Source organism: Podarcis liolepis, assembly GCF_965112155.1.
Source record: "Podarcis liolepis genome assembly, chromosome: 1".
Taxonomy (NCBI): domain Eukaryota; kingdom Metazoa; phylum Chordata; class Lepidosauria; order Squamata; family Lacertidae; genus Podarcis; species Podarcis liolepis.
In genome coordinates, this window is record NC_139554.1 from 54,584,934 (window position 1) to 54,601,703 (window position 16,770).

A 16,770-nucleotide genomic window follows, 5' to 3' on the forward strand; every position below is an offset into this window, starting at 1 on the left:
TTCCCATCAGAAATTGATATTTGATGGGTTCCTGCGTCGATGCAAGGCCTAGGCCCACAATAATGTGAATAACTAACAAATGTGTAGACTAGAAAATTGTGTCACCATTTCCAATTACAGTGGTACCTCGGGTTAATAACTTAATTCATTCTGGAGGTCCGTTCTTAACCCAAAACTGTTCTTAACCTGAGGTACTACTTCAGCTAATGGGGCCTCCCACTGCTGCCACACCTCCAGAGCATGATTTCTGTTCTCATCCTGAAGCAAAGTTCTTAACCCAAAGTACTATTTCTGGAGTCTGTAACCTGAAGCATCTGTAACCTGAAGCGCCTGTAACCCGAGGTACCACTGTACACTTTTCAGTCATGTAAAAAATAAATTATAATGTAAAGCAATGTGTATTTTGAGGAAGCAAAGCTAATATGGTAGTCATGTTGTCTCATGCTTTTGTATAGTTAAGGATGTATGTGCTGAAAGATGGAGTTTTTTCACAGAAGAACATTGGTTTGCTGTTATGTTATCAATCTAGCAAGTTCTGCTTTGAAGCTTCATCTTTTCACAAAGATTCAAAATTTGACTTTTCCCTCTGTCATTTTCTTAAAAATAAATCTTAGGAGAACATTTATGTGTTATGGTGACAGTTATATTCTATCTGCTTGCATTTCTCTTTGATTTCAGGAGTGTAAGGTATTCTGTGTTTTACTCCAAGGTGTTGTATAATGTTCTGAGAGTAATCAAAACATGAGGAACCATTGGCCAAGCTTAGAAAACACATTGATTTCTTTTTAGTATTCAAAAGTATTAATGTAGCTTATTGATATTTCAGGTTGCGTTTAGGGAATATTTGCTTTTTTTATTTTCTCCCAATCAATTCTGACTTCTTTGGTTGGATAGCATAAAGTAGTAATAGGTTTTCTCCCTTCTTTGGGGAGGAGAAACTATGCAAACTACAGTGCTTTCAACATTTTGGCAATCTTTAAATATAATAATCCAGTTTCAGAGTTAAAGTCCGTGGAGTTCCATTGGCACTCCATGAGGAGGCAATAAAGGTGCCTCTTTGCTTCCAGGCTGAATGTAAGGCGTTAATGCTGACATACAATGTCTAAACAACTCAGGGTCCAGGTATCTAAAAAAACACTTCTTCCTGTATCAGCCTGCCTGAGTCTTTAGATCTAGAGGAAGCCTTCCCATTGTCTCACCGCTGGGAAAATTTGGGGTTATTCTAGCCACCACTGTCAGTGAATTTGATGGAGGCTTTGTGACTGTTTTATGGTTCATATTAGGGTTGTATTTATGTACACATTACTGAGAATTGTTGTTTTAATCATGTCATAATCCATCGTATGGGCATCATGCCATCCAGTATAGACAAACTCCCTTCTCAGGTCGCGACAATAAGAAAAGGGAGTATTATGTAGCTGTTCTCAGTTTCGTAGTTCTAATCTCTTTTCGTTTCTTTTTTGGTTTCTAATAATGCATGGATTAATTTTAAGGCAGCCCAACCTTTTCATTATTCCTGATCTTACCACTAGATTCTCTAGGACTCTTTCAAAAAATAAAATAAAATGAATTCTTTCTAATTTTAACATTGTAAAACAGAACTAACACATTTCACTATCAGCACTATATAATGCAGTCCTGCTATCTTAAACGGGTGCTGTGTCATTTCCTTAGAGCCAAAAGCATCTTGTTATTTCTGACATTTCATTTCATTTGGATTGCATTTGGAATTTTTCTTTAATAAAAAGAGATTCACTTTCAGTATTACCTACCAATATATGAGACCTTTAAGATATCTGCATCAACTGAAAAGAAATTGCAACACTTCTTTCTGAAGTCTACTTTTAACATACGCTATATCTATCTTTGTTTTTGGCATGACCTTAAATGTCATTCAAGAAAATCTCTTGTGTCTAATAACAATGCATATTTATGGGTTCACTTTAATCCAGAAGGATCCAAAAGCTTTTGCATACAAAATAGGGATGGTGTAAAAATTCTCAAGTTTCAAGTCCTGATGCAAATTCAGTTGTTTCACAGGAATTTGCATTAGGATGGGAAATTAGACTTGCCTCTACTGCATTCAATTTCAGAACTTTGCAAGAGATAAAAGGAAATAAGGGAACTTGGACTGAACCATTGCCAAGAGCATATATATTACTTCACAGAGGATAGGTAGACAAATACTTAGAGAGCTTCAAGGAATCCTGATCACTGTTGGGGGGAAAAATCTGAAGAATGGACATTTCTACAACTCTTTATGACTACAGAAAGAACCAAAATATAACTCCAATGGTTAAGGCATATCCAGTGCAACACAGAAAGGTGACATTTGGCACACAGGTAATATGCAGCTCAATACACAATAACCATCTTCAGGAGTTAAAAAGTTCTAAGCTTATGGAAGGTGCAGGGCATTGAGCACTCAGTTCTAAAGGGGCTTATAAGCTTGTCTCTTTGCCTTGCAATGAACACATAAAAGTTGGGGTGGATGGGATGAAGCCAGCACACATGCCCTGACACATCTTATCCTTGGGATACTAAAAGAGCGCTAATTGTAAATAATAATAAAAAATGAGTCCATTTTGCACAGCTTTTCCCCTATAGCAGGCTTCCTCAACCTTGGCCCTCCAGATGTTTGGAGACTACAGTTCCCATCATCCCTGACCACTGGTTCTGCTAGCTAGGGATCATGGGAGCTGTAGGCCAAAAACATCTGGAGGGCTGAGGTTGAGGATGCCTGCCCTATAGCAACAGTTGAAAAACATGGAATTTCTACTTGTTCTTGCCTAACGGGTTAGCTATCAAGTCTAGAGAGGAAAGAGTCTACAGTGGTACCTCGGGTTACGTACTTACCGTATTTTTCGCACCATAACACTCACTTTTTTCCTCCTAGAAAGTAAGGGGAAATGTCTGTGTGTGTTATGGAGCGAATGCCTATGGATGGCGGGGGGATCTGCTGCAGTCGTGAGCAGAGGATCCATGGTTCCCCTTCCTTCCCTCCTCCGTGGCTCGCTTTGAAACAGCAAAGCGGGAGAAGAGCCGCTGAGTGAGGAGGAGAGAGAGACAGAGAGCCTGCTTGCTTTAAAGGAGCAAAGCGGGAGAGGAGAGGAGCTTCTTACACGAGTCTGGTTGGCTCCTTTAAAGCCAGCAGGCTCTCTGTCCCTCTCTCCTCCCCACTCGCTAAATAGCAGCAACGTTTTTTCAAGCAGGCTCTCTGTCTCTCTCTCTCTCCTCCGCACTCGCTAAATAGCAGCAAAGTTTTTTCAAGCAGGCTCTCTGTCTCTCTCTCCTCCGCACTCGCTAAATAGCAGCAAAGTTTTTTCAAGCAGGCTCTCTGTCTCTCTCTCCTCCCCACTCGCTAAATAGCAGCAAAGTTTTTCGCAAGCAGGTTCTCTGTCTCTCTCTCCTCCCCACTCCTCTTATAAGAGCCTTCTCCTCTTATACCCATCTTCTGCATTATTAACAGCATCCTTCTCCACCCACCCCACGTGTGTCCCTTGTCCCTTGAGTGCTTTTCCTTCCCTCCCCGCTTAAAACATGGTTACAAAGCACGGATCCACACAGATCCTCAGGATTTTTGCACTGGGTCACCCCAAATTCACCATCAGATCACATAGCATGTCCATGGCTACAGCTTGCACCAAAAAAATCATGCACCCACTGTTGCCTGGGGCCGCAGTGGTGCAAAAATGTGGTTACAAAGCACGGATCCACATGGATCCTCAGGATTTTTGCATTGGGCTACCCCAAACTCACCTTCAGATCACATGTCTATGGCCACAGCATGAACCACAAAAATCATACATCAACTGTTTTGTTTAGAATATTTTTTTTCTTGTTTTCCTCCTCTAAAAAGTATGTGCGTGTTATGGTTGGGAGTGTGTTATAGAGCGAAAAATATGGCAATTCGTTCCGGAGGTCCGTACTTAACCTGAAACTGTTCTTAACCTGAAGCACCACTTTAGCTAATGGGGCCTCCTGCTCCCGCTGCGCCGCCGGAGCATGATTTCTGTTCTCATCCTGAAGCAAAGTTCTTAACCTGAAGCTCTATTTCTGGGTTAGCGGAGTCTGTAACCTGAAGCGTATGTAACCCAAGGTACCACTGTATCTAGATTCCGGTGATAACTGTTCTGCTTATGTGCAATGTAGGCAGCAAGTGGCAATGGTTATCCTGGTGGTGATTTGTGGGAGCCATAGGCCAGGTTTTCTTTCTCCTCCAGGTTAGACAAAACTAGCAGCAGTGGAAAAGAAGCGGTATTAACAAAATTCTTAACGATCAAATTATAGAGTGTTGTTGTTTTTCACTTGTACTGTATCTCATATTAAGATAGTTGGACCTATTATTAAAATATCCTTCATTTTGTCTGTACTAAAATACCAATTTCCCCTTATTAAAATACCATTCAGATTGCACTTGAACAAGTCATTTCTTAAAATAACCAATACAGTAACATAGAAAAATGATGGGTTAGGGATAGATAAATACATACTGAATGGTGAAATCAATACTTTGTCATTATACATTGCCAGAAAGGTCAGCATTCATGCTAATCAGGGAAGGTGCAGAGCCTCCAGAAGGCAGTCATGGAGTGGCGCCTTGTGCAGAGATATCAAAGGGACTTGATGTCCAGTTTTGCAGCATCCCTAAATGTAACTCACATCATAGCTGGAATGCAAAAGCAGAAGATATAATGTACCAGCTGTGCTACACCACATAACTTAACTAGCTTAAATTGACAGGGAAATTTACACTTCACAAGATGTGGTTTTTGAAAGTATGATATTATCGAAGCTGGAATGTGGCTAGGGCAGCAGTACACTGCCTGCACCTGCAGAATTTCAGAAACATCCTCACACCTGGCTAATAATTTCTGAGACATCTTCACTGCTGTCAGTAAGCATTGTGTTAACAGATGTTATTTCCTCCTATTAGAATCAAGAATTCATGTTGCTCCTTCCTCTTCTGTATTCAAAATTCCTATGTGTGGCATCCCCCACCCACACTGTAGATAAAAGAATGGTAAGCGTCTTCCTCATAAAGCATCCTTGGTATATGGATTAGTGCAAATGTCATCGTTGCCCCCCCCACCGCAAACTGTGTTACATTCCCCACACAGAGCTTCAGCCCAAAGCTTTGCAACAGTAAATTCAGTACCAAGGACAGCAAAGAACATCTGCCACAATCCTGAGCTTTTCCGCAGTAGTAGCCCTATTTTCAGTCAGTTCTCACGTTTATGCTTTTAAGCCCTTCATAAAGTTTAAGAAGAATGAATAAATCAGGGTCCTGTCATTACAGCCTTACATACTCTGATAGCAATTCCCCTCCCCCAAAGCTTCAAACTGTTGCCCTATAGCTCAGCCTTTCCAAATCTGGTTCCTTGCAGATGTTTTGCATCCCTGACTCCTTGAACACTCTGTCTGACTCCAGAGGGTTGGAATGCAGCCATGTCTGGAAACCACCAGTTTGGGCACGGTTACCACACTTATGTAGCATGGACGTTCCACACTCAAACTGAAACAGTGTTTCCCATAAATAATTATTTGTACTGGTTTCAAAACGTATGAAAGTGCTCTGGTCTGGGCAATTCTAGGTTACCCGGTTTCACTTTACATGCTGGTACTGAATTACACAACCAAAAAAAAAAAGAGGGTCCTACTTCTCACCGTTAATCAGCAGGTGGTGGTAGCAGGTTCTTCTGTGGAGGATTGAGGAAAATTTGGACTTTCCAGCTTCCTGATTGATGCAGAGACCTGTAGGGGCCATACCCCTGTAAGAAACTCCTGGAATATCACATTGCATAATGCTCAGGTTTTGAATAATAATACGGTAGTTAGAATTAGAATTAGAATTTATATACCGCCCTATACCTAATGTGTCTCAGAGCGGTTCACAGAATAAAATCAAGATGTAAAACCACAAAATACCTAATAAAACAACAACAACAACCCAATAACCCCCCCCCTTTTTTAAAGCATGTCAATCAAATCAACCAAAGGCCTGGTTAAAAAGGAACGTTTTTGTCTGGCGCCTAAAGATGTATAATGGAGGCACCAGGTGAACTTCCCTGGGGAGAGCTTTCTACAGACGGGGAGCCACTGCAGAGAAGGCCAGTTCTCGTGTTGCCACCCTCCAGACATCTTAAGGAGGAGGCACACAAAGGAAATCCAGCCATGGTCTTTCTTTCCACTAGGTCCAGGTATATTAATTCATAAGTGACTGTTGGACTCTGTAAAAACACTTCAGTAAATGTAATAATAAAGGTAAAGGTACCCCTGCCCGTACGGGCCAGCCTTGCCAGACTCTAGGGTTGTGCGCTCATCTCACTCTATAGGCCGGAAGCCAGCGCTGTCCGCAGACACTTCCAGGTCACGTGGCCAGCATGACAAGCTGCATCTGGCGAGCCAGCGCAGCACACGGAATGCCATTTACCTTCCCGCTGGTAAGCGGTCCCTATTTATCTACTTGCACCCGGGGGTGCTTTCGAACTGCTAGGTTGGCAGGCGCTGGGACCGAACGACGGGAGCGCACCCCACCGCGGGGATTCGAACCACCGACCATACGATCGGCAAGTCCTAGGCGCTGAGGTTTTACCCACAGCGCCACCCGCATCCAAAAAAAAAAATGTAATAATAAGTATATATATAACCATGAGTACAACTGGATAACTTGCTTCAAGCCCCATGTTGGACAAAAGATGATCCTCATTGTCGCTTCTACCTCTACAATTCTATGATTCTATAAACATGTGCCTTAGAATCAAAGAACTGTAGAGTTGGAGGGTACCCTAAGGGTCATCTAGTCCAACCCCCTGCAATGCAGGAATCTCATTTGAAACCATGCTGGACCCTGCTTAGCTTTGCAAATGCTCTAGCAGTTTTATTGCTGCACCACTAGGAGGTCTCATTCTGCCATATTTGTGAACGCTTTAAACTCACAGATTTTTCCATGCTGACCTTTTACAAAGTTTATAGTTGGAACAATAAGGATTCATTTTAGCAAGATGGGTTGTTGGCATTTCATTCTTTCAAAATGTCTGTTGTTTCCAGTCAAGCTCCCCATGCTTAGTGAAGCAATCTGGAGCCTGGAGCAATACTATCTCATTACCATTGCCAGTACTTACACATGAAATAGGTTTGTGCTTGGAGACACCTACCAGGAAAAAGAGAGATGTTGTAGAAATGGCAATTGTGATGTGATATGTTTTTTTTGGGGGGGGGTTTGCAAAGGAGAAATCATACACATTGGAACTTCTGCCTCAAGTTTAACCTAATTTGATGGTACTGTATTGGTATGTAATGGGAAATGATGGAATGCTTACACATCTAAAATATATGCTTATATTTTGGTATTCTGTTTGTGACATGAGGAAGTAAAAAGTTGAAAGTTGTACAACATTGCTGGAAGACAGCAACTTAAAACAGCCACGAAAAACAGAAATATGAAAATAGTATGTTTACTGAGTTAACATACATGTGGGTATGATCCTTCCTTCCTTGATTCTCACACTCTCCCCCCCCCCTCATGATTTATCAGATGTTTGTGAGAGCCAAGAATCATGCAAACAGGACATGTAAAAATAGATGTACGCCTCTAGATCTCAAATCACATAACAAATTCAACTAAGTTATATTCAGAGCGGACCCGTTAAAATTAAAGAACCTAACTTACACAATTTTTTTTTAATTTCAGTGGGTCTTTTCTGAGTAAAACTGAATTAAATATCACCCTATTGTTCCCCTAAGTTTGAGACAAAGGCTCACTCCAGCACCCCATTATATGTCGATTTAGCCCAGGCTGGAAGCTTGAACTAGTGTCTGAAAAACTGAAATTGAGAGACTGGGGGCTCTTTGTGTTCTCAATATATATATTATCATAAATATATATCATGAATCTATAGCTAAATGCTTGAATGATGGAGAGATGAATAAAGAAGAGTTGTCTGCTAGAGCATTTCTTCTGATGGAGAAGGGAAGAATAACTGGGTAATTTTCACATATTATGCAAAATAGAACCATAAAACCAAATTAGGACAGCTTGAACTATAGATGTGAACAGGAAGCTCTGACATCAGATGCTGGGGGCCAGAGAACTTCACTTAGGGCAAGCTAAATTATTTGACAAAAGCATGCCTTGTTGACCTGCTGATTATATTTTTGAATCATTTTCTCTTAATGCTGTTGAACTATGACTCCCCACCCCATGTACATGCACTTCTTTATTGGAAGCATGGAAATATTAGGCAAGGAGTGTAGATAACAAAAAAGAATTGACTTACATCCTAGATGAAATCCTTGAAGTTCTTATGAACATATTCTATGCATTGCACTGCACAGAAATTAGGGCAATACAACCATTCAGGGGATTCTTCCAGCTAGACCCATTGTAGCAGCCTACATCTGCTGCAAAAAATGCAAAAGGTCAGGAAATGGATGGAGCATCCAAATGGACCAAACAGGAGCCAGGATTGTACGGGAAAGTGCTGCTGAATAATTTCATTATTTATTGTCAGGGAGTTGCATGGCAAATGGGGAGGGCAAAACTGAATGGTGATCATGCCAGGCTTGGAAAATTATTTCAGATCCATAGGGATTTACATAATACCACCTTCCTTTTTGCCAGCAGCCTTGCACAGAGCTAATCATGATTTCAATGTCCTATGTGTCTCCAGATAACCATAGGCTTTCCCCCCCTCCCCGCCGCCTGTACCGAGTAGAGCATAATGCTATTTGCACTGGCACAGCTCAGGGAGTTTCATATATTTGGGAAGCCACACTGTAAATTTATTAGTGCCAGACTTATCAGCTCATACCTTTTACCACTAAAAGCAATTGCATGGAGGTGCTTCAATGGAAAGAAAGCTCCAGTATGTACAAAGCACGGGATTCTTTCTAGAACCCATTCCAAGTTGGAGGTGAATTGTGAATATTTACTTATTAATGTTGCACTTTGTGTGTCTCCATAATTAAACATTACCTTAAAACTTGGAAGATTGAGTTGATTATTGGACCATTTCAAGCCTGCACAACAAACTCAGGCAGTATGTTCCCCCAACATCCAACATCCTTTTCTATATCTCACATTAACAGTACCAGTCCCTTATCCTCTTCTTTGTAACCTCCTTTCATAATACTTGACTTCTTGACAATGGTTTTTAACCTCTGCTTTTACAGTTCCTAGTCATTACCCTTTCTCCTTTTTATGCCTATCCCATCTACTGATCTGTTGTGTGTTGACTCTTCCCCTTTTTCATCTTGACCTTGAATACTCATTTTTGCCTTTCCTTCAGCTAATTCTATGGAGCCTCTGGGCCTTAAAATTCTGCAATCATGTCTTCTAGCAGGAACAGGGACAAGGGCTCACTTTCTCACTTGATTCATTTGACAGCTCACCTTGCAGCTTAATCCCCCACTCTCAGACCTGGCTACTATCAGAAGCTATGGGGAGCATAGCTGTCAACGTTTCCCTTTTTTAAAGGGAAATCCCCTTATTCCGAATAGGATTCCTTGCAAGAAAAGGGAAAAGTTGACAGCTATGATGGGGAGTAATAAAATTGATTTAAAAGCATGTTGGGAGGGTTCCATATTATTTATAGGTTCCTTGCCACCATTGCTTGATATTTAAGTAATGAATTGTCAGAGTTTATAGAAGCCTCAAATCTGACACCATTAAAAATGTGTGATGAAACATAGTTGTGATGTAGCTTCTGAGGCCTTCCACTGAAGGGATCCCAGATAAGAGTTTGAGCATTGGTACAATGAAGAAACTTATTCTTGCCTCGAACTAGTACTGGTCTCCAGTTCCAGCCCCAGAAAGTTCCATTGCCATTGTTGCACTATTGTCCTGCTGCAGCATGGCTCTTCTGGGATGGGCACATGGTCCCCTCCAGCCTACTTGGAGAGCATCCTTGAGTTCTTTTGGGGCCATAGGAGCAACAGCCATGATTGACAGAAAGAGAACAAGTGGGAGCTTCTTGCTAAGTGTGATTCTGCCCTGCTTACTCTTGCTTAATGTTAGACTGCAGTGCAATTTACGTGTTCTCTGCCTTCCTTCCCTCTTCTGTGTTGTTTTGTTGTGTGTGCACAAGGTGTTGTTTTGACAGTTACTGATGAATGTCAGATCATGGAATGAATTATTCTTGCGGTACTGTCTCCCCCTCACTCCTCACTCTCTGCTTTGCAATCATTTATACTCCCACACTGTTCTGTAGGAAAGGACCAGAATGTGCTTATATCCTTAGGACCACTTAACCTCCTTTACCTACTTCTTGTCACTCACTAGTCTCATCATCCAGAGTTATCAACTTCTTGGAGTTTTCCTCACTGCTCAAGGCCTTGTTCTCTGACATTTCTGCCCTCACATATTCATATCCACTGTAATGCACAGGGGGAAAAGGCAAATTTCTCTTTTGTCTCTCCCTGCTGTTGTCAGCTACACACTGAATCTTCACTTTCTACCATAGAATCTGTCCCCCTGTGCCTTTACATTTCTTATTAGTGTTTATTATTTATTAAATTTGTATACCGCCCATCATTCAAAGACCGCAGAGTGGTTGACAACAAATGAAAGGAGAACATAAATGCATAATAAAAATGAGAACAATAACAATACAAAACCAATAACCCCTCCTCCTACAAACACATATAATTATTATTGCATTTAATTCCCTCAGTAGTGAGCAATACTGTGTGCACTTCTGGTAAACAAAAAATATTGCAGTGCTGGGAAAGATGCAGAAAAGGACGACAACTCTATGAGGTAAACACTATAACCTTTGTTGAGTTTTAAGCTTTTAAAAAAGGCAAATGAGGGACATGAGAGAGGTGTGCAAAATTATGCATGGCGTGTAGAAAGTGAAGTTTTCCCCTTTCATGATACTAGAATCTGAGGTCATCCAGCGAAACACAATGGTGGGAGTTAAAGGCAGATGAAACTATGGAATTTGCTACCACAAGGTGTAAAGATAGTCCCAACGTGGACTAAGAATACCCCTTAATGGCAGTTGGTGAGGAATATCAGTGGCGCTCCTGTGTAGCTTGTGGGCTTCTGATAGGTATCTGGTTGGCCGCTATGAGAACAGAATGCTGGATTCAATCAGCCTTTGTGGTCTGAATCAGCAGGACTCCTGTTCTTATGAGTGGTAAGCCTTGATGCAGTCATCAGGGTGTACACCATGACATAAGGCTTCAATTTGGCTCTGAAAGTTGTCAGAGCAAGGTGTCTGCCTTGGAGCTATTTGTGGTCTTGCAGACTGTGTCCAGGGAATGCTTCCTCTCTTATCTTTATTGTCTCCAGATGGCCTTCACCCATTCTCCTACAGTTGTCTAGCTGCTGGTTTCTGCTGCCTGCCAAACCGTGTGATTCCAACTGGTGCCAGTACATTTTGTCCCATCTCTGCAGGCCTCAAACAACCAAGCAGGAAACTGCTTGTCTAGTAATCTATTTAACTACTCCAGGAAACGGGAGATACGTAGCCGCTCCAGCAGCATATCTCTATTTCCTCACATCCAGAAATCTAAGAAGGGCTTTTACTCTTGCTAGAAGCTCGGCCTTGCCCTCACCGGTTCTGGAAGACTCCTATAGAAGGGTCCCGTACACACAGAGACTTTGCGCCTGCCCATTGGGGGAAATAGGAAGCCTCAAACATATATTTTTTAGATGTCCTTTTTATGTTGAGATACGTAGAGGCACCATTGATCCTTTGCTGAAGAGGCTCGCTGATCTTTCAGACAAGTCTAAACTTAATTCTCTCCTCTTAGGCAAAGATCATAAGATGACCTGGCTGGTAGCCAGATTCTGCACCCAGATTTGTAGGCACAGACCATCCTCTAGAATAAAATAGCTTACTAGGGAAATGCTGAAGTCGCCCTTTGGGGCGCCTCAGGGTCAATTTTTTATGGTAGTCCAAATCTCAGTTGTACAGGTGTATGTATATATCTCAATTTTAACTCATGAGCTATTGCTGCAATCTGCTCTGATTGTATATTTTATCTTTATGAATGCTATTTTTATTGTGTTATGTTATGTGAGCTGGTCTTTGACTGTAATAAATTATCTGTCAACTGCAGAAAACAGAATCCATGACCACAATCACTTACGACACAAATTTCCTTGCATTATACATTTCTTGTTGTTGGTGATTCTTGTCGTAATGAATAGGATTTGAGGTCTTTCAATAATGAATAGGATTTGAGGTACTGAGTGTTCTTTCTCTTCTTTGAAGGCATATATGGGAACAATCTAGCCCCACAGGACAGAACACATGGCATAGTTGTTAATTAAACTGACTACAGTCAGAACACACAGTGATAATAGTGCTTGTAAAAAAAATTCATGCAGGTAAGGGGGCATTTAGTATCTGACCTTCTTTCCATCTTTAAATCGCTCCAGGCTCTTTGAATTAAATTTGAATCTTCCAAGACAGTATCAAAGAAAAGGTTCTGCTACATGTCTGACATGTCAAGTCCTTTTGCTCACCCCCAGTGGTAAAACTACTGAATCACAATCTCATTGTACATGGACTCCCACTTATCCTGGCATGATAGCAGCTTGTTTAGTTGGATATCCTCACAGAATCAGTGGCGTAGCGTGGCTTGTCAGCACCCGGGGCAAGGCAAGTAATTTGCGCCCACTAACCCGTGGATTTGCGCCCCCTAACCCGTGGATTTGCGCCCCCTAACCCTAACCCCCAGATGTTGCTCCCGGTGCGGCCGGGCCCCCCTGCACCCCCCACGCTACACCACTGTTTCCTGGCAGTTTTATTCTCTTGGCAAACCGCTGATGCAGTGGCTTTTGTGAGAGAACTTTCCTCCATTATCAATAGTAGGGCAATATTTTTTATTAGGCCAGCTAAAACACCAGCTAAAAGGGGACGCGGGTGGCGCTGTGGGTAAAACCTCAGTGCCTAGGACTTGCCGATCGCATGGTTGGCGGTTCGAATCCCCGCGGCGGGGTGAGCTCCCGTCGTTCGGTCCCAGCTCCTGCCCACCTAGCAGTTCGAAAGCACCCCCAAGTGCAAGTAGATAAATAGGTCCCGCTTTATAGCGGGAAGGTAATGGCGTTTCCGTGCGCTGCGCTGGTGCTGGCTCGCCAGAGCAGCTTTGTCACGCTGGCCACATGACCCGGAAGTGTCTCCGGACAGGGCTGGCTCCCGGCCTCTTAAGCAAGATGAGCACGCAACCCCAGAGTCGGACACGACTGGCCCGTACGGGCAGGGGTACCTTTACCTTTTACCTTTAAAACACCAAAATCCATTTTTGAGGGGTGGGCTGGGGCCTTGTCTTTTGCTCTTTCTTATCTTAAAAAAGAAGAAGAGGTAGATGATGTATATATTCTTACTCATGCATCTTTAAACTTTGCTTGTGGTTGTTTGTGTCAATAATGTTTACATATTGAAAAGGAGATAATCTGTGTTTCAGAAGTACGAGCTACAGCCAGCACTAAAATATGGGGGTGGGGAAGCTTTGCTCTTCCTGTGAAGCGAAAGAAAATGAAACGAAATGAAACCTTTCACTTAGTAGTACCCGAGATTAAATCGCATATATTAGACTACTGAAACCAAACCTATTGCATGAGAAAGTCTGCTTAAACGTTTGCTTCTCCAGAGGTTTCCAAGGAAGTCCTTGATGCCCTGACCTCAAGCACACATTTTTTGTGAGTGGACTAATGAGCCTCTATCATGTCAGTAGCAGAGAGCGCAGAGTTAAAAGATGTCTTACAAGTTTAATTACATATATAGTATGCATGCTTTGCATTATTTTCACTGTGCTGCCTTGTTTCTTGTTTCTTTTCCTTTTCTAAAAAAATAATCATTTTTCATCTTATTGGGGGAAATCTCTTTGGCTTCTCCTACACTGCTCAACAACTGAGTATCAAAGGAGTGCAGCATCTCTTACTCTACACATTGCACCCCCTTGCTGTCAGATGCTATGGCACTTGGTTTGGGTGGAGCAATTGTCAAGGGCATTCTTCCTTTTTACATCTGATCAGTGACAAACCCATTTTGACAGGGTGAAGTCAACCCAAGTGGATTTCATCGTGTGGGTGGGGTGGTGCAACTGTCTCAATAGTTCTCCAAACAATGATTCATCACATATTTTTAAAAATTTCCAGAAGTTGTCTGAGCCTAGCCTGTGGTAGTAAATTGACATATGGAGATATTCTGGAATATTCATGTCTCTTTAACCATGTGCTGAAGTCAACTCTGAATGAAAAATGAGAATGTAGATTTGGTTTGCGAGAGGCTCACTGCAAGGCAGAATTCGTAAACAAGTTGCATCTTAGAACCCAAGCTATTGAAAATTGGAGTGGTGAGGCAGTTTGCTGGGCAAATTTCCGGCCACTGCTATGCATCAAGAAAAAAGCACATCAATAACTCAGGCCAATGTAAGTTTCAATAGTGGGAGTGGTCCCTACTCGCAAATCAGTGGTCAATAGTAACAAAAACTAATCCATTCAAAACTATGTATTCTGACAAGGATTACAAATTCAAATAGAGATTACAAACTCAAACTCATAAAGATATGTATAACACAATAATTCGTTACAGAATTAGAGATAATAGTTTATGAATAGAGATAAGTTTATGTTAGTCCGTAGTCAGATTCGGTGTGGAGGTCTTAGTTTCAATCATTGAGCAGAAGTCAGAAACCAGGACAGGGCCTTTTTTCGATGTATTCACCTTCATCAGCTGGAAGTATAACATATTACATGAAAATACATTTAAATTCTAAATTATCATAAACTACAAAACAGTCATAAATGATAAAACAGTATTATATATCATTTATATAACATTTGGTTCCTTACCTAATTTTTAAAGGGTCGTGTAAGTTTGAAAACTTTCGGATAAATATATCCTGTTATTTTCTACGTTTCTCAGAGATAACAACTGAAAATAATCAATATTAATAATAATTATGTGTCTTGAATCAAATTAAAAACTCTAAGGCAGCAAATAATTCCTCACCTACGTGTGGGTAGATCAACGTGTATCTTGTATGTAGGTCCATATTTCTACCACATTGAGCAATGACTGTGTTTTGCCACTGTTGGCATCTGTCTGTCTTGAGAAACAGTGGAGTGTGTCTCCAGGGGGTAAAGTCAGACTGCTGTGTTAGCAGCACCAAAATGACCTCCTTGGGGCGCAAGCTTGGGCAGTGCATAATCCACTGGCTAGCTTCACCTGGTTTAGTCACCAGTCGAAGCTGTTTCCTGGGGTGTGGCTGCTGTCTCACGCCGACAGTTCTAGGAGCCACAGGTGAGAGCTGAGTGCAGGGGACCAATGGTGGACAAACTATGGCAGAAGGGGCATGGCACGTCCTCCATCAGTGGTACTGCCACTCCCCTAACACCCCATACACCCTACTACATCATTGCCTCCAACCCACAATTTCTGTCTTGACTAAACTGACATGCCTTCATATAACAGATGTATCTATCTTCCCTGATTTCCATTTAACTACCCAAGACACATGCATTTTTGATAATCTGTAATATCCATGTCTCTTTTCCTGCAGGACCAATGTCACCTTCACCACCAGCCGTCATATTTTTTATCGTGCCGACTGTCACTTCAGTGCAAGCATCCAAAATGATTTCTTAAGGTAAGGCTGATCTAAATTTGAAAATAAACCAACAAGGGAGGATATAAAGGTGAGCTCTCATTTTCCACATAAAATCTCAGCTCTATTCTTGGGGATATGTGAGGGCGCAACTTTATTTTGAACAGCCTCTGATGATACCCACATAACTTTTGAGATCTTATTCTCAAAAATCTTCTGGGTGTGGAAGATATCTGTGTTCCCTCTTTATAGTTAATGATGGTGATACATGATGATGGCTTTTCTTTTTGTGCAAACATTTTAAACTGGCACTTCTGCATTTTTATTTGGCATCACAACAATTATGTCCTGAAGGTGTATCTGAAAGTTTGTCACATTGAGAAAGAAATAGCAGCATGCACACCATAATGTGAGAAGATGAATTAAGAGAAGATGAATTCATGAATTCTGGGAGAGTAACTGTGTTCATCTGTTGCATACTGAGATAACCTAGTGCTGCAGTCCTGTACATCTAGGAGCAAGTCCCATTGAACTGGATAGGTCTCATTTCTGAGTACACATGTACAACGATGGCACTTTTAAAGTGTTAATACATTTGTTGCGGTATGCTCTATATGTAAACCAGAACTTTCTTCACTAGATGCATGGAATAAATAGCAAATATCCTGTAAACACATTCAACAAAGGGGAAGGAAAATGTTGTGTGTTGTCTGAATAAGTGTTGTTGTTGTTCCTTTCATGAGATCAGTGCATTTAAAGATGGACACAACCTGAGGCTTCTGGAGTTAATTGACAGATCTGGAACAGTGTTATCAAGCCTGACTCAGTGACAATGGAGAATAAGAAGACTGGCTGAAGAGCAGGAGACTTTTGTTGTGTTGTTGAGGGTGGTAGTGTTGGCGGAGCAAAGATGAACAACAGTTGTGCTTTGTAGGATGAGACAGCAGAAAGCAAGTCTGGGGAGATGGCATTCTTTGGATTGGGGGAATTATGTGCAGACTGAGAGGAAAATAACTGTACAGTATCTGAACAATTTGCCTAGGAATGATTTCAGTAACACACTAAATTTGAACTGTGATGTGGTTGCATAGGTATCTCTTATTCCCGCCCCCCACCCCAACAGCTAAATACCTGAGTTGTCATTACGTTCCTTTGTATGTGATGGTCTAGTAACATTGTGAATAACAAGGAATCATTCAGGCATGC

The 16,770-nt window shown here is 41.6% G+C and overlaps 1 protein-coding gene across 3 annotated transcripts in view; it reads left to right on the top strand.

The window, feature by feature from the left end:
* The window catches only part of LRRC4C (leucine rich repeat containing 4C), a 614,900-nt gene that overhangs the window by 442,725 nt on the left and 155,405 nt on the right, over positions 1-16,770 (top strand). For 2 of the 3 annotated variants that reach the window (XM_083464159.1, XM_083464156.1), the window contains exon 4: positions 15,520-15,606. The exons of the other annotated variant lie outside the window; for it this stretch is intronic. The gene's annotated coding sequence lies outside the window, so the exon portion shown is untranslated. The remainder of the gene's footprint in view (positions 1-15,519; positions 15,607-16,770) is intronic. 3 annotated transcript variants of the gene reach the window in all.